The 24,237-nt window shown below is 42.8% G+C and overlaps 1 protein-coding gene across 1 annotated transcript in view; it reads right to left on the reverse strand.

Annotated features, from left to right (window-relative positions):
- Positions 1 to 23,914, reverse strand: part of GRIN2D (glutamate ionotropic receptor NMDA type subunit 2D) — a 56,210-nt gene extending 32,296 nt beyond the window's left edge. The window contains 1 exon segment of the mRNA XM_026682375.2: positions 23,801 to 23,914. The gene's annotated coding sequence lies outside the window, so the exon portion shown is untranslated.
- Between the last annotated feature and the right edge of the window lie 323 nt (positions 23,915 to 24,237).

Raw genomic sequence — 24,237 nt, forward strand, 5'->3', positions numbered from 1 at the left:
CAATTTCTCTTCCCTGAAGGTCAATCCTTCCTGTCTTGTAGATTGATGTACAGGTAGTCCTCAATTTACAACCACAACTGAACCCAACATTTCTGTTTCTAAACAAGGCAATTGTTAAGTGAACTTTTCTCCACTTTACAACCTTTCTTGCCACAGTTGCTAAGTGAATCACTGCAGTTGTTAAGTTAGTAACATGGTTGTTAAGTGGATCTGGCTTCCTCATTGACCGCTTGTCAGAAGGTCACAAAAGATCATACGACCCTGGGACAGTGCAACCCTCATAAATACATGCCAGTTGTCAAGCATCTGAATTTTGGGAATACGCTCATGTGTAAAATAGCTGTAAGTGTCCTGGTAACTTTGAACAGTCACTAAATGAACGGTTGTAAGTTGAGGACCACCCGTGTATGATTGAAATCCCATGATTTCCTGCTAAAAATAAGCAGTTCAACCAAATCTATTGAACCTAGTGCAGAGCCTGAATGTCAGTTGTTGGTCCTTTGCCACATTTGTACTATTCCAAAGAAGCAGTGAATAAGATTAAGCCAATTAAAGAAAATCAAGCTAACCGTAACGTGGACTGAGCGTAGATCAATGGAATTGATTAAAATGAGATAGGACGGATAACCACTTAACTCTGGGTAAGTACAGGTAGTGCTTGACTTTTGACCAGAGTTAGGACCACAATTTCCATTGCTATGCAAGATGGAAGTTAAGTGAGTCACGCCCAATTTTATTTTTTACCATGGTTATTGGATGAATCAGTTTTTTCCAAGTGAATCTGTCTTCCCTCACTGTCTTTGCTTGGGAAGGTTGCAAACAACTATCACGTGTCCCTGGAATGCTGCAACCACTGTAAATACATGCCTGTTACCAAACATCCAAATTTTGATCACATGACCCATAGGGATACTGTGATGGTTGTAAGGGCGAGACCGTCAGGCTCTTTTTGTCTTTCAGCCCCATTGTAACCTTGAACATTCACTAAGCAAATGGTTGTAAGTCAAGGACTGCCTGTACATAATATAATCTCTTTCACTGCCTAAAAATGGATGCTCAGACATTACGAAATGCTTCTTCAGAAACAGCTAGCCCAAAACCCCACGAACAAAAGCCACATCTCTGAATTTCAAACATGCATTTGTGTTCCTACCCAACACTCTACCAAATTTGGTCATGGGTTTCATCTGGCTGATGTTGGGTCACTCGGTCTTAACCTGACCTACTACTTCACAAGGTGGTTAGGAGGGGGGAAAATGAGAGGGGACTCTACATTTTGTCCTCCAGAGAAAAGATTTTTGAATATATGAGACAAGAAGCATCCAAAGATGAAGTTTCCATGTATTCGGCAATGCAATCCAGGAAAATCTGCAGTGCATAATCCTGCTGTTCATAAAGTTTATCTCTAATATATAAACTATGCAGAAATCACTTCTAATCATTGTGGTATTTTTTTTTTATGATGCTTTACCATCCAAATTCTTGAATTACTAGTGGGAGCTATTGATTTACTAAGAAACAAGGCAGGAAGGTTGTGTGTGGCAGGAAGGTTTTGTGTGCATGTGTGTGTGTATCTGTGTGGGTACAACATGCACGCATGCGCGCACACAAACACACACACACACAAACATGTGTCAACTAATCCTTAAACTCCCCGATGTCCTAAGGCAAGAGTGAGGATTTACCCTTTTGTTGCAAGTTTACCCTACAAATTGCAAATGCCTAACTGAGATTGTTTTCCTCCCAGCTAAGGGAAAAAAGGTCATCAGAATCCTGCAAATTAGAGGCAGAGGTTAAACACACACACACCCTTGAACCCCAGTTCTACCCTATAGATGCTCAGTCCTTAACATCCAGGTGCTACACAGCCAAGAAAGTCCCTTGGTATGTTAAGAGTACTGGCGGCTGGGCCATTTTAAAGCTATAATTAACAACCTGTCTCTATCTCTGTGTGCACATCAAAAGCCTCTTCTTCACAAGAGAAATTCTTATCACAAAGTAAAATATTACAGAGAATCCTATGCTGCCTTTACTAATTTTTATTATCACTTTCACCCAGAAACAGATTATCTATGTGGTCATTTAACCACACAGCTCACCAGAAAGAGTCATTCTGAGAGACCAGTAACCTTAAGCAGTTGCTTATTTCCTTTGCTCATGACATTTCACCCACATTCACCAAAAATGAATTAGATTGGACACAAGGGATACACACACACACACACACACACACACACACACACGAACACACACACCACAGGCAACCTCCCTCTCAAAAAACATGCATCCTATAGAACTGAATCAATTCTCTCTCTCTCTCTCTCTCTCTCTCTGTGTGTGTGTATGTGTGTGTGTGTTTCTATGTGTGTGTGTGTGAATTTTAACAGAATGGTTTAACTTGTAGTTACTCTGAATCTTTAATTTGCCTCAAAGCAATCTGCCAAAGCCAATTGATCATTAGCAGAACCACTTTATAGACATTGGAGAAGCAATTTCCAAGTTTGCTTCATAAATTACATGAAGTATTTTTAGGATGCTCCTAAGAATACAAAAATCTCCCAAAATAACTCTCAAAACAAAACAATACAGTTCATTTCTTTCCCCACAAATGAAGAAAAAAAATCAGCATTGGGGAAAACATGTATCCTGTTACATGAGAGTTAAAAGGGCTTATTAGAACTGTGATTTCTTTCTTGCAATGCTTTATACTCCTTTAATGATGAAATAAGAGCAGTTATTTAACGTACAGTTATCCTCGACTTACAACAGCTCATTTACTGACCATTATGACTATTTTTCACACTCAGGACTGTTGCAGTATCCCCATGGTTATATGATCAAAATTCCGATGCTTGGCAATTGATTCACATTTATGACCATTGCAGTGTCCCAAGAAGGCCATGTGATCCCCATTTGCAACCTTCTGACAAGCAAAGTCCATGGGAAAGTCAGATTCACTTAACAACCATGTCACTAACTTAACAACTGCAGTGATTCACTTAACAACTGTGGGAAGAAATATCATAAAATGGGATAAAATTCACTTAAGAAATATCTCATTCAGCAACAGAAATTTTGGGATCAATTGTGGTTGTAAGTCAAGGGCTACCTGTATTTGTGGATTGTTCAGATATCAGGAAACTTCTAACCACAATATAATATAAAATATGTTACAGAAAGTTTTTCAAATGATCATGAAGCTAAAAACATGGGACTTTGCTTTTTATATCATAAATTTTAAAAATGCATAACAATATATTGTTTAATCAACCTTTTTACCAACTTATTTAGAAAGAATACATGGATGAATCTGCATTCACAGAAACTATGTTTAACTCTATTTTGATAATTGGAGTAGATAGATAGATAGATAGATAGATAGATAGATAGATAGATAGATAGATAGGCAGCCAGGGATAGATAGATAGATAGATGATAGATAGATAGATAGATAGATAGATAGATAGATAGATAGATAGATAGATAGATAGATAGATAGATAGATAGATAAGAGATAGAAGATAGATAGATAGCCAGGGATAGATAATAGATAGATAGATAGATAGATAGATAGATAGATAGATAGATAGATAGATAGATAGATAGATAGATAGACAGATACTCAGACTTATATACTACTTTTGTGTGTGTGTGTGTGTACATGTAAGTGTGTATCTCTCTCTCTCTCTCTCTCTCTCTCTCTCTCTCACACACACACACACACACACACACACACACACAGAGTTTATGATAAACTGATATGATATTTTATTCTTTCTTTTTTTTTTCCCCCTAAGGAGGTGAATGATCAAGATAGCCTAACATTTCCACATGAAATATCTGATAGAAGAAGGTATCTCATCTCATGAACAAAAATTGTTTTGGCTCCCTTACCCATAAAGTTGCCATGAGAATTGAAGAACTGACAGATATTGTAAAAATCCTTTACACATACCAAGTGCTACAGGGATTATAATGTATAATAATATGGCCACCACCTGCCACATTCAAGAAAATCCTATGCCAAGTATGTTAATTCAGGACTGTTCTAATATGCAGATGAGCTCTGGCCCTCTGGCTCACTGTATTATTGTGATGCAGTCCGCAGTGTGAGCGCCAATTTCTTGCTCCTGGTCCAGTGCCACTTGGCACATTCAATTGGTCGCGATAGGGAAAAAAAACCCAACAAGATAAAGCCTCACTGATGGCAACCATGCCAACTGATATTTCCCTGCAGTAAAATGGGCAAGATTGCATCAGATGATTGCCAAATCTCTTGATTTGGCAATAGATGGAAAAGGTTAACCGTGCAGATCTCATCCACAGCAGAAGATCTCAATTCACACCCAGAGATGCCCAACACACTTGACCTGCGAGTTGTCTCCTGCAATGCTACAAGCCAGTGTTCTCAACCTTAGCAACTTGAAGACGCATGGACTTCAACTCCCAGAATTCTCTAGCCAGCAATCTGCACATCTTCAAGTTGCTAAGGTTGAGAAACACTGCTATAGACATGAGAGTCCTGCTTCGGGACCTAAACCCACAGCTTCATAGCAGTGTGTAACAAGGTCTTTTTCTTTCTCACCACCCTGGCTCTGTGCAACTCTGTGTGGTTCTTGCTTTGGCTTCTTTCTCTATCGTTTGACTACCTTTATGATTTTTCAGCTCCAGTCTGCATCTGTCAAGCCTTCCTTAATTGGTTTCTGGTTGTACCTGTTAATCCTCTTCTCAAATCAATACTCAGATCACCAGTCATGTGGAACTGGATGATCCTTAGTTAGGGATGTAACCATAACACACGTTAATCTGTTTTTAAGAGAACGTTTGAACTTGCATGCTAAATGACAGGCACTGAAGGGAGCAGCTTAGATCATTTGTGGGAATGTAATGACGACAATAACAAATGGTGTTTGGTATGGCAACTCCTTTCCAGCATGAAGAAGTGACAGCTCTAAGGATTCGGATCAGAAAACATCTGCGTTGGAAGATAAATATAATTGGATGAAGGTACAGTCTTCATCTGTCTGGGATCTTAATTCTCAGCCTCCTTTCTTGTGATGGAGCATTTTCTTTCATCAAATGTTGCAGTGCTTCTTGGCCCGTGGTGAAATCACCTGGACTTTCTCGTTCCAAAGACTGCATTCTCTGAATTCAGATAGGACTTGCCATAAAGAAGGGTGAAGCAACCACCTAATGATGGAGCCTGTTGATATGCAGACTGTGAACTGAGACCAGCATGGAGTTTGACTTCTTCCTTACTAATGAAGAACTCTGTTCTGGAATGTCCCTTCCCCTTCACTGCAATTCTGAGACTTCATCAGAATTTCTCAACCTTGGCAACTTGAAGATACGTGAACTTCAATTCCCAGAACTCCCCAGCCAGCCATCTTCACGATGCCAAGGTTGAAAAACACTGGCGCAGATCCCTTCATTCCCCAAGGCAAAGTGTCTCCCAAGGGTTTTTAGCTGCTGCTGAATCCACCAGAAATGTTGAGCTGATTCCTAACAAGTGTTTGCTGCCAAGTAAGTATTACACAGCTCCCTGGCACAGAGTGGGTTCATCATTCTCCACTCCTCCAGGTTCGGATGTACCTGGGAAATGGTGATACCAGCAGCTGGGGACTGGATTGGCACCAGGACAGCTTGCTCAGTGATGGAGGGAATCCAGGGAGGAGGTAACAATGCCAGGACAAAGGGACAGGGAAGTGGCAGTCAGAGAGAAGTCCAAACCACAGATGCCTAGTCTATAACTTTCCTCCCTTGCCAGGAAAGATCAGGCATATGGGGACATGCCTAGCATACCATGCCCATTGCATCTCAGGTACGCAAATCTGCAAATGTGCACAGTCCTCCTCATCCTCCTGAATACAGGTAATCCTCAACTTACAACAGTTCATTTAGTAACTTCATTGGAAGTTATAATGACACTGAAAAAAAGTGACTTATGACCAATTTACAAGCACTGCAGCATCCCCATGATCAAAAACCAGATGCTTGGCAACTGACTCATGTTTACAACAGTTGCATTGTCCCAGGTCATGTGATCACCTTTTGCGACCTTCTGACAAGCAAAGTCAACAGGGAAGCCAGATTCACTTACCATGTTACTAACTTAACAACTGCAATGATTCAATTAACAACTGTAGCAAGGTTGTAAAATGGGGCAAAATTCAATCAACAAACATCTCACTTAGTAATAGAAATTTGGCATTCAATTATGGTTGTAAGTTGAGGACGACCTGCACTGCAGTTGGGTACAGATTTGCCTCTTCCAGCCACTCCGTCACTCTGATCCTCGAGCAGGAATTTCCTACTTGGTTTTTCTCTTTATCGTTGTGTTTTGTCTGCGATCCTTTTCAATGCCACCGAGCCATTCTGAGTATTATAGAAAAGGAAAAAAGCTTCCTCTCCAAGAAATGAAAGATATGCTTTGCCCACACATACACGCTGGCCTGTTGCCATTGTAAACGCGTGGGCAAAAGGTAGCTTGGCTTTCTTGGAGAGAAGATAGTGAGTCCTGCAGCAGCTAACCAGACATTTCTTCTCCTGTATTAATATTGCTCCTTGGGAAATATTTTTATTTTTATTTATTTTTATTTATTTATTTATTTTGTCAAGGGATTATTAGATAAAAGGTATAGGTATAAACATGGTTATAAATACATGAAATAGATATGAATAAATATACCTTGTCTCCAAATTAAAAGCTCCAGGCGACACATACGCAAAAAGATCAAATTTTACAAAGTTATAAAACTCTCCCTGAAAGAGTAAATAATTACTTTCTGAACCAAAATAGAAATGAGAGCTTTAAAAGAAACCGGAATGCAACTCATCAATTGAAGCTGAATGAACATAAAATCTTGGCCAAAGGGAGCAGAGGAGATTCCTTATACGGAAGTTTATTTCCTCATCTTATTCTGCCCTTTTGTGTACTCCCAATTGTGGTGGTTTAAACCGTAGCTAAATTGAGAGGGTTCCCCCCCACCCCAGAGAAATAGCATTACCAAGACAACATGAAACTCTATTGTCCAGAAAAGATTTGGAGAACAGGGAGAAATGAAATAGAAAAAGGATGGAAGAGAAATTGAACTGGGCGGATTTGATGGCTGCTGCTGACCACTACAAAATTCTGAAGTATTTGGTGCCTGTACTAAAAGTCTGGCATTGGTTTCCAACTGCTCACCAGCCACAATCTGAGGCATTGGTTCTAACTTTTAAAAACCTGCACCATTTACAGTCTGAATATCAAAACACGTCTCTTCCCTTAATGATCTACCTATGTAGTTATTGCAATCTGGAGAGGCTCTTTTGAAGACGCTCCTGCTATCAACAACCTTGGAAATTGCTTTTGGCCTCTGAATGCATCTCTTCTGCCAGACCTGTATTTCTTAACTGACTTCTTTGTGATGATTGTATTAATTTTCATACAAATTAATATGTGCTTAACTTTTTGGATCGATGCGTTTGGTTAATGGCTTAAATATGAACTGAAGTACAAAGGCAAGGTATGCAATTAATAAATAACTAATTGGATGGGTGGGTGGGTGGGTGGGTGGATGGAATGGATGGAAGGAAGGAAGATGATGCTCGGCCTATAAAAATATAGATAAAAAAAGAATTTCTGTGATAAAGGCCTCATAATGGAGTCCACCCTAAATAGGAAATTTGTGCTTTATTGTTCCAAATATATGTGGAATTTTATATTTTATGTTTTTTATATTTAATTTTTATGGCTGCCTTGGCCCACCTGCCATCAGTTTTTGCTATGTGACCAGCCCATTTCCATTCTTTTACCCTTTTGACGATATTTGTATACTTTTGTTCATGTACAATATCATCAAGAGAGTAAAAGAATTGAAATGGGAGTGGACTGGTCACATAGCAAGAAGAACTGATGGCAGGTGGACCAAGGCAGTCATAGAATCCCACCTGTTAAAAAAGCGTCCATGATAGAGATCTAAAACAAGATGGAGTGACGACATCAGCAAGTATTGTGGGCCCAACTGGCAAAAAAAAAAAAAAAAAAAGCTCAGGACCGTATTGGTTGGAAACATGTGGAAGAGGCCTTCATCCTGAACTGGATAGACAATACTAAAATGATGATGATGATGATGATGATGATATAGGAAATTTTCTGGTTAATCTGCATGAGCAATTGCAAATGGGTACTCAAAAATGGTTGCCATTTTGAGGTGGGCTACATTTTTATGCTACAGCAGGGGTCTCTAACCTTGGCAACTTAAAGCCTGGTGGACTTCAACTCCCAGAATTCTGGGAGTTGAAGTCTGCCAAGCTTAAAGTTGCCAAGGTTGGAGACTCCTTTGCTACATCGTGTTAATGCTGACAAGGCAACGTTTCTCTATCAATAGAACTGAAATCAAAAGCAACACTGAATATGTTATTAGTTTTAACAGCCATACCCCTAAAGTGCTACAGACAAATTACAAGTACTGTAAGGAAATTCTATATAAATGAATGGCAGAAATTTAAAATAAAGGGAGCTCTTAGTACTTACAGCAACAGCTTAAATGGAAATGATTCAAAGAGATCAGGACCCAAGCTAGCATAGCAGTTGATCCCAAAATGTCAGTTGTTCGCCTGCTACAGCCAGGTAAAATCATAGCTTTGAGATCAAAGCTACGTATATTATCCTGCAATTACTAAAGCTATGCTGGTCTTTGGATTCGGTTCCAAAATGATGCTTTGGAGTGTTTCAGAATGTAAACACAGTATTTGTCAGAGAATATTTGTAGCTCAGGGCTGAAATGAGGGATCATTTCTGGCCTTGGTTGTTTTCTTGCAGACCTTTCATTAGCCAAACTAGGTAACATCATCAGTGCTAGTAAGGAGTGGAGTTTGCCTAGTATTTGTCTGCAACACTTTAAACCAGCAACATTTCCCCCCCATGCAATCTATTCTTTAAGAAATTGCAAATAGTTGTTATATTTGCCCCCACAAATCAAACTCAAAGCAACAATCATTAAAGGAGGTTTGCCAGCTCTGAGAATTCAAAAATTAGGTTTTGCTTCTCTCAGATCCTTGAATCTCCCTCTCCCCAAATGCCATCAATGTGCTAGATAAGATAAAATTATTAAATGTATGGGTAAAATAATGTATTTCTTTTAATTAAATTGGTCCTTTTTTCCATTAGATTCCTCACTATTAGGATTATAGCTTCTGGAGAAGGTTTATACACTCCTCAATTAAAGACTTCTCTCTTTACAGAATTGGAAAATGACAACGGTGCAAATCAAATAGACCAGCAGCCCCAAACCTTTTGGCCATCAGCGACCAATTCTGTGGAAAGAGGTTTTTCTGTAGACCAGAGGGGACATGGTTTCATGTGCTGTCTATATCACAGGGATGGGGTTTCGCTTTTTTGTGCAGCCCAGTTTCTTGCATGCCACAGCCTGGGGGTTGGGGACCCCTGAAATAGACTTTTAGAAACAATAAAGAAGCTATTCATCACTTGTGTTCTACAAAGAATAATGTAAAATAAGATGACTCTATAAACATGAAACATTTATTTCAAGCTAAAGGAGTTCTTAAGAAAGTGGTCTTCTTCGCAGATGTGTCTTGCCTGTCATTTAGAGCAGTACTTTAATTATGTGTTAGTATACCCACACCCACAAACACCCCCCCTACACACACACACACAGACAGAGGGAGGGAGAAAACCACCAGAAACTAAATTCTTAAAAAATAGAAAGATAATATATCACATTCTGGAATGAAACAGGAAAACAAATAAATATATTAATGCTTTCTAAATAATGTAAACAAAAATGACAGTTCAAGAGAAAAATACCGATAGCCCCAGGAAACAAATTTGCAAATCTCAACATGCTACCAGCTCTCATTTGGATAGGTGACAGTATAGGGTACACTCAGGTGAATTCCATACATTTCCATGTGCCAAGACTGCAATTCAGCATTCTATTATCAACATCACATGAGTATTCAGTCAAGGCACACCACAGGCAGACATGTATGTCACATATATACACAACAAAGACACATCCATGATAATGTCCATGCCCATACCCACATATATAGACAGTACCTTGCTAATGCAATCTGCTGGGAAATACACAGAAGGTTGTGTCAAGACTCTACACGTCTTTGTGAAGCTCATCATTACAAGTGACTTCAGGAAAGGTTGTCTTCTCTCCCCACAGGTGACACGTGTGTGCTAGTGTGAGCCATCTCTCCCCTCATATGTACTGCTTATGTTTAGATTTTTAGAAGTAAACTGAGCTCTTCCTTCAAATGCACGGTGTAAGAATGCACCATGAACAACACACCAACATTGGGGGGGGAAGGGAACAGTCCCTGCTGCTTTGACAGCATTGCATAAATTAAGCAGACCCCTAAATGGCCAACCTCAGATGGAACACAAAGCAATCTGAGGTTTCTTGATCTCCTTCATGGATGCAAGAGAACGAGAGCTATCTGCAGAGACGGGTCTACAAGTGCAATCCCAAACAGAGAAGTGGTTAAGCATCCATCTCTTGTGCCTCTTCGCTAAGGAGGAAGCAATTTCTGCAATCATAGAAGTGTTTCTATTCCTGGGAGCGCAATCAAAAAAAAACAAAAAACAGCACTCTGCCCAGCTCATCAGGGCCATGTGCGAGCAGAGACCAACATCCCCAAAAAGTCATCCATGCTGCCTTTCTTTTTTTTCCTGCTTCTGTCACTCCATCACTGGGTGTGGGGGGCAGGAATCCTCATTTTTGTGTCCGGAGGCCACCCTGAATAGCAGTGGTGGTGGTGGTGGAGGGAAAAAGAGTCATAGGAAAGAAGGATAATCACAGAAAGTCAGGATATCTTAGGAGGAGAGGTGGGAGAGAGAGGTCTGGGAGAGGCCTGGGAGTTTCAATGGGTTAAGGCTAGCCAAACGATAGACTGGCGTTGCCACTTGCCACCCCCAAATGCCGTGCAACCAAGAGCAGCATGGGCAGAAGAGTTTCTTGCAGCAAGGCTGGCGAAGGGGGGGAACTTCCATCCAGAAGGAACGGAGGGAGGGGAGGTACAGTGCCCAGGAGCTGGGGAGTCCATTTCTTCTCCATTATGGCACCTGCCCTATGGAACATCTTCCCACCCTTTCACAATCCAAACAGCTCTTACGGTTGGCCTTTTGCAAAGCCGCGAAGACCTAATTCTTCACCGGGGATTGAAGTCAAGATGGGACCTCTGATATAGGTTTATGTGATGTGTAGCTGTACTGTGCCTCGACTATTTGATTTCTCTTGGTTTAATGCAGTGTTTCTCAACCTTGTCAACTTTGCGAGGGGTGGACCAACACACAGAATTCAGGGAGATGGCTGGGGAATTTAGGGAAGTCCACCCCTCTCAAAGTTGCCAAGGTTGCATGGAAACCCTGATGTTTATTTTGTCTGCCTCCCAGAGCTCCTTGAGTAGACGGGTAGCCCTCAAAAAATGGAAGAATGAAATAGAATAAAACTCTGGTATAGTTGTCTAGAGCCTCAAGAAAGTTGCTTTTTCACAATTCCATCATGCCCTCTTTGCAAAATGGGAATTACAATCTGAGAGAGATAGAGAGGGGGAGAGAGGGAGGGAGAGGGAGAGAGAGAGAGATTACACAGACAAATAGGAAGGGATAATTCTTCATCATGCTACAAAATATTCCAAGTCTCCTTGAACTTCTTAAATGTGTGAGATGAAGGACTGTGATAGTGTCAGATAGCTTGGAGAAGGAGGCTGAAGAGGACCAGAGTTCCTTGGGGAGACTTTGACTGGTCTGCCTCTCCATTAATCCTACCCCTCCAAATCTTTGTGAGATCAAGGGGAAAAACATGTGCCTTCAACTGGCAACCTCTGAGGAAGAGCCGGTTAAAATTTCTAGGGGAAAAAAAATCACTTTCAAACTGGATTTAGCCTGCCACCCTGCTTCGAGGAATTCCAGCGAAAATGAAGAGGAAGCTGGAACTGCTAATGTCTGTCTTGAAAACTCATCCATTTGCATGGATTTCTCAATTCTTCAAGAGATCTTCCTAATTCCTGCTCCATTATTCTCAATCTCTGCTTCCCACTTCCCTCATCCCTGCCTCTTTCCCCCTCTTCTCAAGAGCTTCCCCCCTCTTCTCTCTTTCCTTCTCTCTCCCCTCCCTCCTCTCTCTTTACTTCTTACTGAAAATATTGATTTTTTTTTTCCCCCCTGCCTTTTCTCTTCCTCCACTCAGGCCCCAAGTCGTGCTGTGTTTTTGTCCCTTTCCTTGCTTTGTCTCAGTTGGAAGAACACAAAAACGAACATGGTCTCAAGGTGTACGACATAGCTAAGTGAATGCCACCCACCTGGGTGCTTGGCCTCTCTGCCCGGCACCCAGGCCAGGCTGATGGCACTCATCTGGGATTAAAAGAGGCAGGCCACTTAGGGTGCGGCAACTTGACTTGACTCAACCTGCAACTGATTCCTGTATGGAGAACAGCCATTACTGCGGTGGGGAAGGGATGCCTCAGAGGGCAGGTGTCTCCCAAGGGGGGGGGATCTGCCAACCTAGGAATTCTTTAGGTGGGTTTCTGCAGATCCTTCTCAATAGGGTGCAGAATACAACTGTGGGTTTGTTGTGTTGGTAAAACTACTATGCTGATAGTTAACACTGCAGCAAGAATAATAAACGCTGCCAAAATACTAAGGGTTATAAAGGAGGCACTTCATCACTTGAAGGCAAAAGGAGAATGGAATTCAAAAGGTCAGTGTCATTCATCTAAAATACCTGGCCTGAGTATTCTGAATTACCATTTTTTAAACAAAAAATAATAATTCCTGGTTTAGACCGTGTAGGTTGTGTGTGAGTTTGTGATAGTCAAAAATCAGGAGTCTGCTGCACGTATTCAGGCTAACAGATATTATTAAAGGGCATAAGCTTTCGTGAGCCTCCACTGAGTTTATGCGTTTTAATAAAATTTGTGAGCCTGAAAAGTACTACGGACTCTTTCTGATTTCTGGTTCAGACCAGGAATTGAATTGCAACATGTACAGTACAGAAATTCCACTCCATTTTCTGAGCTATTCACCACTCATCCATCTCAATTCTCCCTCGCCCTGCAATGATGAATACAGAATAAAGGACTGAAGACACAGGAAGATCAATTCCAAATGGATGTTGCAAGGGACGGGACTTGCCAATAGTAAGGGTACAGATAGTCCTCAGACTTACAACCGTTCATTTACTGGCAGTTCGAAGTTATAATGGCACTGAAAAAAGTGACTTATGACAGCATCCTAATGGTGAAATGATTAAAATTCAGATGCTTGACAATTGCCTCATATTTATGACAATTGCAGTGTCCCAGGATCGTGTGATCACTTTTTGTGACCTCCTGACAAGCAAAGTCAATTGGGAAGCTAGATTCACTTAACAACCATGTTACTGAACAACAACATTTAAAAACTGTGGCCAAGAAAGGTCATAAAATGGGGCAAAATTCATTAAACTCTTTTGTTTAGCAACAGAAATGTTGGGCTCAGCTGTAGTCTTAAGTTGAGGACTAACTGTAGTTGGGTCATGACCCAAAGAGGAAGATGGACTCCTTTTCATTCAAAAATATGGATATCCCCGCATTTTTTCAAACTTAGGAACTTAAAGATATGTGAACTACAACTCCCAGAATTCCCCAGCCAGCATAACAGTTGAAATCCACAGATCTTAAAATTGCCAAGTTTGAGAAAAACACTGGGCTAGACAGCCACCTGTCTGGATGCTTTCATTGCATTAATCTGAATTCCTGGAGTGAGCACCAGATGGTCTTATGTTCCTTCCAAGCCAAGGGTTACATTATACTACTGAAATACACTGGAAGGACAAGTCTGTATATTTCACTGATAGATTCAGGAGGGCTGAAGCTACCGGAGATAAGTTAAGAAAACCAGAAGGCACCTGTCCATCTGCACCTGCAATAGGACTTAATCCACAGGCCTTGGCGACCAAAGCAGAGAGACCAAAATACTGTTCTTAGTGCAGGTAGCCCTCGACTTACAACAGTTCACTTAGTGAACATTCAAAGTTACAATGGCACTGAAAAAAGTGACTTATGACTACTATTCATACTTATGACCATTGCAGCATCCCCCCATTGTCACATGATTTACATTTGGATGCTTGACAACTGATTCATATTTATGACGGTTGCAGTGTCCTGGGGTCCTGTGATCCCCTTTTGTGACAAGCAAAGTCGATGGGGAAACCAGATTCGCTTAACAACAGTGTTACTAATTTAACAACTGCGGTGATTCCCTTAACCAATGTGGCAAGAAAAATCGTAAAGTGGGAGAAACTCACTTAACAAATGTTTCACTTAGCAACATAAATTTTGGGCTCAGTTTTGGTCGTAACTCAAGGACTACCTATTCTTCATGTTGGGTTGGGGAAAAAAACCCAAATGAATTTGGGAAGTAAGGCTAGAAAAGCATAGGAATCTGTGGGGTCAGGCCTGAAAATCAACCTTGTTGCTCTAATGGCGTATAGGAATTCAAGCTGAACATGATCCGCTTATGAGCAGATCTAGCCCCACTGAACCCCAAAACTCTGTTTTGGGGCTACGGTTGTGGGAATCCAGGTTGATCCATTCACCCAAGGTCAATTGAAATATGGTGTGCTAAACTCAGTTTAGTTTAGAAAGAGTGCTGACACTTTTGAACGTTGGTATTTGAGAAGTTTTATGAGAATGCAAAACACAAAAAAAATAAAAAAAAATAAAAACCAGATCATTGAACAAATCAACCCAGAGTTGTCACTCAAGGCAAAATGACCAAATTCAAGTTATCCTATTTTGGACACATTATGTAACTCTCTAGAGAAGGCTTTATTGCTGAGAAAGGTAGAAGGAAAATAGAAGAGAATGAGCACCAGCAGAATGGACGAACTCGTTAGAAAAGCGATAGGTGCACCATTGGAGGATCTGAAGGATCACGCTTGGGACAGACTGTCATGAAGAAAATCTATCTATGTGATTGCTAGGAGTCGACACCCGCTGGATGGCATATAATCAATCAAGCAAACAAACTAATTAATTTTAACCTTAGTTAGGCGGATGCATGTCTGTGTGCATCCAATTTACTGATCGCTGAGAACCTCATGCACAATGACATCTCTCTGGATTAGTTATTATGATCCAGTATCAGTGAACCCAGAATGTGGGCAAATTCAGTAACCAGATGATAAATCTTGTACTCCATTGGGATGATTAGAAGTTCTTTTGATCCCACTCCAAAACTCTGTAAATGTCTTAGCCAGAGAGGACTATAGTATTTACTGGCTCAAATCAAAGGCCCATCAAGTTTAGGAGCCAAGATATTGAACCAGATGTTTTTCTATCAGCTTCTTCTGTTTGTCCTACACAATACATTATATTCAGAGATACACCATTTCTGAACATGGGATCTCCATTTCACCCATCTGGCTTTATAATTACTGACAAACACATCTCTTATGGAAGGTTTTAAAAATCTCTTTCTCACATATGAGGCCAGAGAATGCCACCTGTTCATTCTATGTTGAATACAGAAGATGCTTTCTGTTGCTTCTCTGCATCTCTGGCCAGCTGTTTTGACAAATATTCTGCTTTTTTCATCATTATTGATAATTTTATCTTATTCACTTTTTACATATAACTTTATTAATTTATTAAATATTTTTTTTAAAAAAATGAAGAAGTATAAAGTGAGAAAAGGAAAAAAGAAGAGACAGATGTCAAACAGAAAACTAAAAGTGCAAGAAAGGAAAGAAAAAAGTAAAGGAAAAGAAAAGGAGGAAAAAAGGAAAGAGAAATAGAAAAGAAAGCAGCTACAAAGAAGTAGCTTCTGAGCTTCTTTAAGGCCATTATAAGTACAATTATAAATTTACCTCTTACTCTATGGTTACAACATAACTCTCTCCTTTTTAAAATCTCTTCTGTCTGATCATCAAAACCGTGCATCAGAAATTCATTTTTCACACAAAAAAATCTGTAAGGGGTTTCCCGTCCAATAAATGTGGATAATTGTCTTTTCTCTGAATTTAGAGATCTCAGTTTAGCCACCTCAAATTATTCCCGTTTTCCTAAATCACCACCCATCTAGCCTCGATCCTGGGCATCTGCATTTATGGTTGAGAGGTGCCCCCATTTCAGGGTTCAAGGGGCTGGGGAGAGGTCAGCCTAGGATCATCAAACTTGGCTTCTCTTTCAGCGACCCTGCCTGGATGAGGCACACAAGCTCCGGAGAGGTTTAATCAAAGCCGGCAGTTTTCATTTCCACCTGCCAAAGCTTGAAGAAATAAAATCCCCCAGATCGTTGCAGGTTTGGGAAGGGGAAGGGGAAAGAGGGGAGGACTCAGACAGCCTGCAAAAGGAAAGAATTAGAAGGGAAGCGGATATCACCCAAGGGGAGACAATTGTCCGGTTCCCAAGGCCGGAGGAGAGATGAGGGGTCCAGAGTTTTGTGCCTCAATTTCACACCTTCCCACAAACCCTTAATCCCATCAAGTGACACTCCCAGACTCTCCACTGCTGGTAATTAATTTACAAGCATATACACGCTCAAGCTCTCCAGACTTTGAGTACAGAATCTCTGCTCATGCCTCATTATTTTGGTTTGCTACATCCTGCTTTTTTTTTTCCATCTCCCCCTCCTCCCTGCTTTTAAAAATTTTGTTTGCAAGTATGGAAGTCGCTTGTTTTCCTACCTTTTCAGGCACATTATTTAGTCTTGAAGATGGAGATGGTGATTGGCATCAGTAAGGTGCATTTCTGTAGACTTCACTAACCTGTGAGATGAAGCTGCTAGAAGTTGGGGGCAAGAACGATAGCAGTAAAATGAGATTTCAGCCCAGCTCCCTCTCATTAAAACCAAAAATAAAACAAAGCCTTCTTGAATTTGCTTGGGAAAGAGATTCTCCCAGCCTACAATTCCTCGTCCCCTAATTCTAGATGGGGTGCGTGCTGCAGCTGCTCATAACCGAGGGTAGGAAGCTATGCACATGCTCCAGAGAAGTGTGCAGGGGCTGAGTACTGGGTGAGACCAGACCAAGCTGAAACGAGCAGTCGCCCCATCTGCCAACTTTACTGCTCTCAGTTGCTCTGATCTTCTAGCACTGGCTTCCATGCAGAGGTAAAACAAGACCCCTACCCAAACCACTGCTTTCATCTCTCCTCTCAGCAAGGCCCTTTTCCAGCTGTTTTGATCTCTGCCTGTTTCCTGGAACCCAGACCCCAGGTGGCCACTTTCACTTGGACAGCTGTGGCTGGCAATTTGACCGCATCCCCCTTCTCTGCTCTCCCCTTGTGTGGTGGGGCGGGGGGGGGAGAGACCTGTCCATAAGTGTCCATTGGTGGCTTGTTTTGGTACTGGGAACATCTGAAGGAAGGGGGAGGATCGGCAGTTGTTCCAGGTTTCTGCTTGGAGGAACAGGTGGGGGGTTGATGGCAGTGAGAGATAAATGAGAGAAAGTAAGGGGGACGGACACAGAGACCATGTGCACACCAGAAAAATGAATCAGGGTGAGAAGAAGCAATTTGGAGGGAGGGCCACCAGAGATCTATAGGTCCAGCTGAAGGAAGATTCAGCATCACCGTGGATCCTAAGCCGAGCAGGTAGAAAGAGGGCACTGTCTCATCAACCAAGATTTATAGCAGGGTCTGGGTTTTCAGAACGGTTGTAACATGCACATGCCAACACAATTTTCGCTGAGCAGCCTTTGGCCGCCTCATGCCCTGCAGATGTGCTGAGCTTCAATGTGTCTCGCTCTCATTCCTGCATCCCGAGTCTTTCCGACGGCAGTTTGCAATGTTCGTTTGCACAGAAGATGCAGGGGAAGAGTCGGACTTAAATGCGACTAGGTTTTTGTGTAAGTGCAGTGAGCAAGAAAGCATCATCCAGATTGTGATGGCGTTTATGAACTGTTCGTACGAGGGAGAGTACAAATATTTAAACTAGCCTGTGCGGGTGTGTGCATCCTTCTATAAAGACCAAAATATGACTAGCTATAGGCTGAAAGGCTACACAGACACAACACAGGCATTGTTATGTCAGTGCACATAGCGTGGATAACCACATCTTCTTACAAGGTTACACACAGAACACTTGAGAGCCCGGCATAGCATCCCAAAGTCCCAATATAAATTCCATATGTGTTCTGCAGGACAGATAGAAGAATACAGTATAGATCAGGCTAAGGAAAGTATAGCTTTTCCGAGCAGGAACAGTCAGAAATCATGCCTCTAAAATTCTCTAGTGACCGTGGGGAAAAATATGTAGATATAAATCAGAACTCTACTGACAAAGCATCTATCTTCCAAATATGTGGTTAAAAGGGGGGGAAATGTACGTGATAAATTCTAGCCACTGTGCACATTCCCTAAACACTGTAAATAACAACTTAATTGTACAAACAGACCGGAGTATGCCAGCCCGTCAATATGCATAAAGGGAGGTTAGAAAATATGGACTAGCCACACTTAACCAATAGCAGTGCCTATTTTCTAAGTGGGGCAAATATACCTATCTGCCAATCAATGAAAAGTCCTGTTAATTCCCAGGCAATCTGAAGACTTTGCACATTGACTAGACAATGTACAAATCCTTTAATTCAGGTTGTTCATTTACGCATATTCTTCACAATGCCAATTGACTGGGCAGAGTGGCAAATAATATTTATGCATATTTTCCAGTCAACACACATGAATCATAAGTTTATACATGTTACTATGTTCTTCAGAAATATAGTTAATGAAAACTAACATAAAAATATAGTACTCAATGGAGAAATAAGGACATTAGTAAATATATATACTAATGGGAGGCTTTAAGGAAAGAGAGATTACCTGTACAAATGTGTGCACTTGGAGGGTATATTTGGGAGAACCATGATAGAAGACTGGGGTTATCACCACAGAGTTGGCAGTAACTATAGTTGTTTTTGTTCAGTTTCTTTATTCCATATCTGCGTAGAAACTCTTGTACGGTTTTAGCATGGCCATAAAAACACCAAAGTTTGTGTGTATTAATGTAACCCAGTAAGCTGGATATGTTGGAATCCCTTACTGACCACACCAAATTAGGTATGTTACTAGGACACTTCCACCCTAGTCAACATCTTCTCTTAAGGCATGAAAGTAACAACCAGTGGGAGAAACACCACAAATCACAGGGAAAGAGCTGGCAGTCGTACATTGGGAGCATGGGACAATCTCACTGTGGCCTCTTTCTCTGATGAGAAAGAAAATTATTCAGTGTAAAAATCAGCAATACCAACAGAAGCTGCCATCTTCCTTCCTTCAGGTCCTTCCACATGAAGTTCTCCAGTTCTGTTCGGTTGCAGTTCTGGTCACTCACATCCAACATAATCATCCTTTAGTATTTCAGGTGAACACTATATCAAGGAAGGTGCCCTCTGACTAGATTACTCACACTGTGTTATACAAGGGAAACTGCTGAAGACTGCTAAGTGTTCCTCAGCGCTTCCAGATGGGCTGGCCAGCTAGATTTTGAAATCTGACATCTGGAGACCCATAGTCTTACTAAGAAGGGTATAATGTATGAGGGGAGAGGGCTTAAGCTAAACCTGCAGCCAACCTTTGCGTGATTATACAGAGGATCAGGAAAGATACCTACCTACCTTGATACACATTGTAGTAGGAGAAACAACTGCACATAAACAAGATACCCAGCTTGAATTGAGACAGCCGGGAACATGCTGGGAACACTTATAAGTAGAAAAATGCTGGGAACACTTATAAGTATTAAGATCACATACAGTGAAGAAAGGGTTCAGTCACTGAAGTAGATAACCAGAGAACAAAATAATCAGTAGCCCACAGATATACACAGTCAGAGGAAGGGAACAAACCATGTGCAAGACACAGGCCTACACCCGAGGAGTAATTCAGGCCCAATTTAAACGCATAGCCAGAAGCACACTTTGGTACAGCCAACAGTAAGGAGACATAGTCCACAGTGTCCCTGTTGTAGAAGCCAAGAAACTCACCAGCACATTAACAGAGACATACGTGGAACTGCCTCAAGGACACACCTGTTTCACAAAGACGTGAGCAACATCACAGGTGGATTGCCAGCCTCCATGTATAAAAGCTCACAAATACGTGTCCTCAGGGACTTTACACCTAGCAATGCGGAATCCCAAGTGCAAATATTAACAGACATGGAATTACTCAAAAGTCATAGTCACCATTAGCCTGGCCCAGACCACCGATCCCTCTGAGCCTAGTCTCCAGAATTCAACAAGAGAAACATGGCTTCAGCCCCGCATTGCAATGGAGGCCACTGGGGGGAAAGGGACTCCTTTTCCAGTCCTAGGAGGAAAAGGGGCAGAAACACATGGGTGACTCACAGCCACTGACTGCTGGTGAGGTTACACAAAAAAATGTACCATGCACCCAACATTGGTGTGATGCCACTGGGCCTTATCCAGAGACCCCCCTTCAAAAGAAACGAGGATGAAATAGTGGTGAGAATAGAAAGAATTCACACATCCTTCAACATAAGCCAGCATCTCCTTAGGGATTCCCACACACACATCCTGAAAACAGTTTCCAGAGGAAATCACAGTGGTAATTATGGCATGATTTTATCTTCTCCCTCACACTCGCAATTTAACAGATGGCTTGCCTCTGCTACCTAAGCTTCTTGGCTGATCCCACCCTCCATCAACCCCTTGAACACAGTCTCTCTCTCTCTCTCTCTCTCTCTCTCTCTCTCTCTCTCTCTCTCTTTTTTTAAAGACCAGCTTAACATCCCACTGACAGGATCCTGTGACAACAGGTTCCACAGGTTGATCATAGTCTGTGTGTAGGAAAAACGTCTGGTGGCAATCAATCAAATAGATGAAACAACATCCTCAATAGGACAAATGTAAACATGCCAGCCAAGATAAACAGTTTGTTGTTATTTGTCAAACACCAACACCACCTTGCAATGTCACCTTTTCCCCCATTGGTTCAGTCTCCTCCTGCTTTATTGTTCTTCAAAAAACAGCACCTGGCCTGTGATCTCCAACATCATCACCATCACCGCTGTTTCCTGCCCAACTCCATCTTTGTTCCTTTCCTCCATCTTTTAATTCTCCATGCTTTGCCTTTCTTTCCCCACCCTTGACTGAGTGGCAAAGAGTCCCAGGAGTTGCAGCCACCCAACTTATGCAAAAGGGTGGGTGGGTGGGGGCTAATATTTGAACGATCGTGAGAGCCTTTTACAAAACACACAGTCTCACTTTTTAATCTCCAATTTCACCCTCACGCTTTTCCCAGGTGTCTTCTAAAGCCAAGAGCTAGGAGGGCATCGCCAAAGGAACCTGAGCCCAAACCTGGGAAAGCCCTGGAAACATCTACAAGAATTTCACTGCATCCTGGCACCAAACTCACAATGACTGAGCCTCTTCTCCTGACCCCCCATCCCCCCAAGAGAAGCAATTCCACTGGCCAGGCAGGCCAAAGAGCAAAGCTGCCACCTCCAATCACCCTTCTGTCCTCTGGAGACCAGCAGAGATTAAAGTAGCTGCCCAGGCTAAGGAGAGAGGCGGCCAGGACACTGGCCACTGCCTCTCTCTCTAGACAAATAGAGCAAACGGAGCTGGATTGGTGGGGAAGTCAGTTATGGATTTCGAACCAAGAAGTTGGGGAACCCAACTAGGACATGAGCTGAGAAACGGGGCACCAGCCAGTGCAGTCATTTGGGGAACAGGTGGCTTGAATCAATGGCGTGCCCTGGTTTCTTTCTCACCCTGCCTCAACTTTCTACATCTTTATCTTTTAGGGGTGCGGGGAGAGGAATGAAACCCAGCGGATTTCCATTGTCCCTTATCCCCTTTTGCTTTGAAGTGCCAGCAATGAGATTTTTTCTTCTTCTTCTTCTTCTAATGACCGGGAGATAAATCACTCTGCAGCTCAGCCTCTGAGCCTTTCCATTCTGTTCACGGAAAACCCCCTCCCTTAATTCCCATCCTACCTGTCAAACCCCTTATTAAGAGGCCGATTTAGACAAACCTCCAATCAACCTAATCATGCATCCCACCCCCCCCCGCCTCATGTGGAGGAGAGTTGCATCCTTAGGAGCCGGTCTGCTGCTGCCTAAAAAGGAAAGCTCCTAAGTCCTCCACACCTCTTCCACACACCTGGCTTTCCTCTGGGCAGGCTTGGGAGCTCTCTCTCCATTCCAGACCCCAAGACGTGCCATCAGAGCAGCCCCCCGCCCCGCTGCCATTCCTCCTGTGGATGGGAGGTGTGGTTTGGGGATGGATGGAAAGAGTCGCCCCAGCCCAGCTACACCAGCTCACCTTAGCCAGCTTCTCATCCAGGCATCCTTTTGTTTGGGGGGGCCCCCACACCCCAAATTCCTCCAGCAGACCTAAAAGGGGGGCCCCCGTCTTCTTTGGCGCCTTCAGTCCCAGCATCAAATGGCATTCTCGGCTATCTAAGGCCCTGCCATGCGCATGGTGTGTGTGTGTGTGTGTGTGTGTGTGCATGCGTGTTTGTGACTGTGCGTGTCTTGGAAGCTGGACAAAACCCAGCAATACCCACCCCTTGAGCTATAACTCTCCCGATTCCCCAGTCAACCTCCCTTTTATGAGCGGATCTTGCAGTGGGGAGGATGTTCCCGTTACTTTAATCACAAAAGCCCCCAACAGAGAGAGCTAAAAATGCCTGGATCGGATGCCACTTTGACCACTATCCTCCACTACTTTTCTGGGCTCAGCCCAAAAACCCATTACCATTAGGAACCCCTCTCCTTCTCTGGAACTCAACACAGCCTCCCACTGGTTCCCACTCCCAAAGGGCCCAGGGATCATTACCAATTTTAAACCTGCCCACTTCCTGCCGACACCGCCCCCCGCCCGGGGGCCACTCCACACCGTAGGAGGAAAGGAACTCTTTGGGGCGAAATCAAACAGGCCTTTCCCCCCCTCTCCCCACCTCACCTCCCTTTCTCTCTCTCTCCTAAAGGGGAAAAGAGAGCAGATGCCCTTCAGTTAAGCTGCATTTTTCTCTCCCCCACCCCCCCGCCCGCCCTGCCACCTTTTCACCAATACAGATTCCCTTCTCCTTCAGAGAGGCTGAAGGCTGCAGTGAAGTCTCTATAGTGTGCATCTCTGGTGTTTCTGATTCTTTTGCAGTTCCAGACCGGTCTGGATTAATTCAGAATACAGTAATGAGGTTTTTTAAAAAAAACAAAAACAAAAACACCCTTTTGGGCATTTCATACTCTTGCAGTCTGGATGACCAATGCCACAAACAAACCACGGGTGAGGGTACGCTCTCTCTCTCTCTCTCTCTCTCTCTCTCTCACACACACACACACACACACACACACACGAATATCAGAAAGGGGAGGGGGACATAAGAGAGGGGCCATCACACATGCTTTCCCCCCACCCCTGCAAACCAGGACCCTGGGGGAGGGCAGGTAAGAAGAGGTAATAATTTGCTTTCAAAAGTCTGAACTCAAACCTCAGGCTGGCGGGCACGTCCCACAGAAAAGGCAGAGGACAAAATTGTGACATCAGGGTGGAAGGAGAAATGCTCCCCCCGCAAGGAAGGGAGGGTCTCCTTCATCTTGCATTAAGGGTTCGGGGTTCCCCTCTTGCCCTGGCCCCCACAATAAGGAAAAATGCCCCCAAAGGCAGCAATGGAGCCCACCCACCCTCCCCAAACCACCAAGTAATAAACCTCTGTGCAGCACTGGGACATTTGCTGCAGGAAGGTACATATTCCATACACAAAAGGAAGAAGAAGAAGAAGAAGGGGGGGGGGGAAGCAATGAATTAAATAATTAAATCCGGCTTACCTTTTCATGACAACTCCTGAGAAAAGGATAAACCAGGAAACTGAAGAGAGGAGCAAAATGTTCTCCGCCTCTGGAGATACACAGAGAAAGAGATGGTCTGTATTTTTCTTTCTTGGTTTTATTTTATTTTTTAATATGTAATATTATTTTTTCCTAGCCTCTGCCCCGCCAGCCCACCCGCCCCCATTTCTTTTCCTCCTGCGGGAAATCAAACAAGCGCTAAATCCAACCAGCCGCGGAACAAACAGCAACATCTTCCCCTTTCCTTCCCTTCCAAAAATTTCTTTCAGATCTTTATTCACCGCTCACGCGCACCCCACACCTTGCTTTCTCTTTCCCCACCCCCCACGCCCCCCACCTGTCTCCGTTCAAGGTTGTTGCAGGCTTTCCGCGCTACACATGTTGCATCCCAAAGTTAAAGCAGAACCTGGCGCCTA

Source organism: Notechis scutatus, chromosome Z, assembly GCF_049901735.1.
Source record: "Notechis scutatus isolate UNSWTSFEM ecotype Mainland chromosome Z, rNotScu1.2, whole genome shotgun sequence".
NCBI lineage: Eukaryota > Metazoa > Chordata > Lepidosauria > Squamata > Elapidae > Notechis > Notechis scutatus.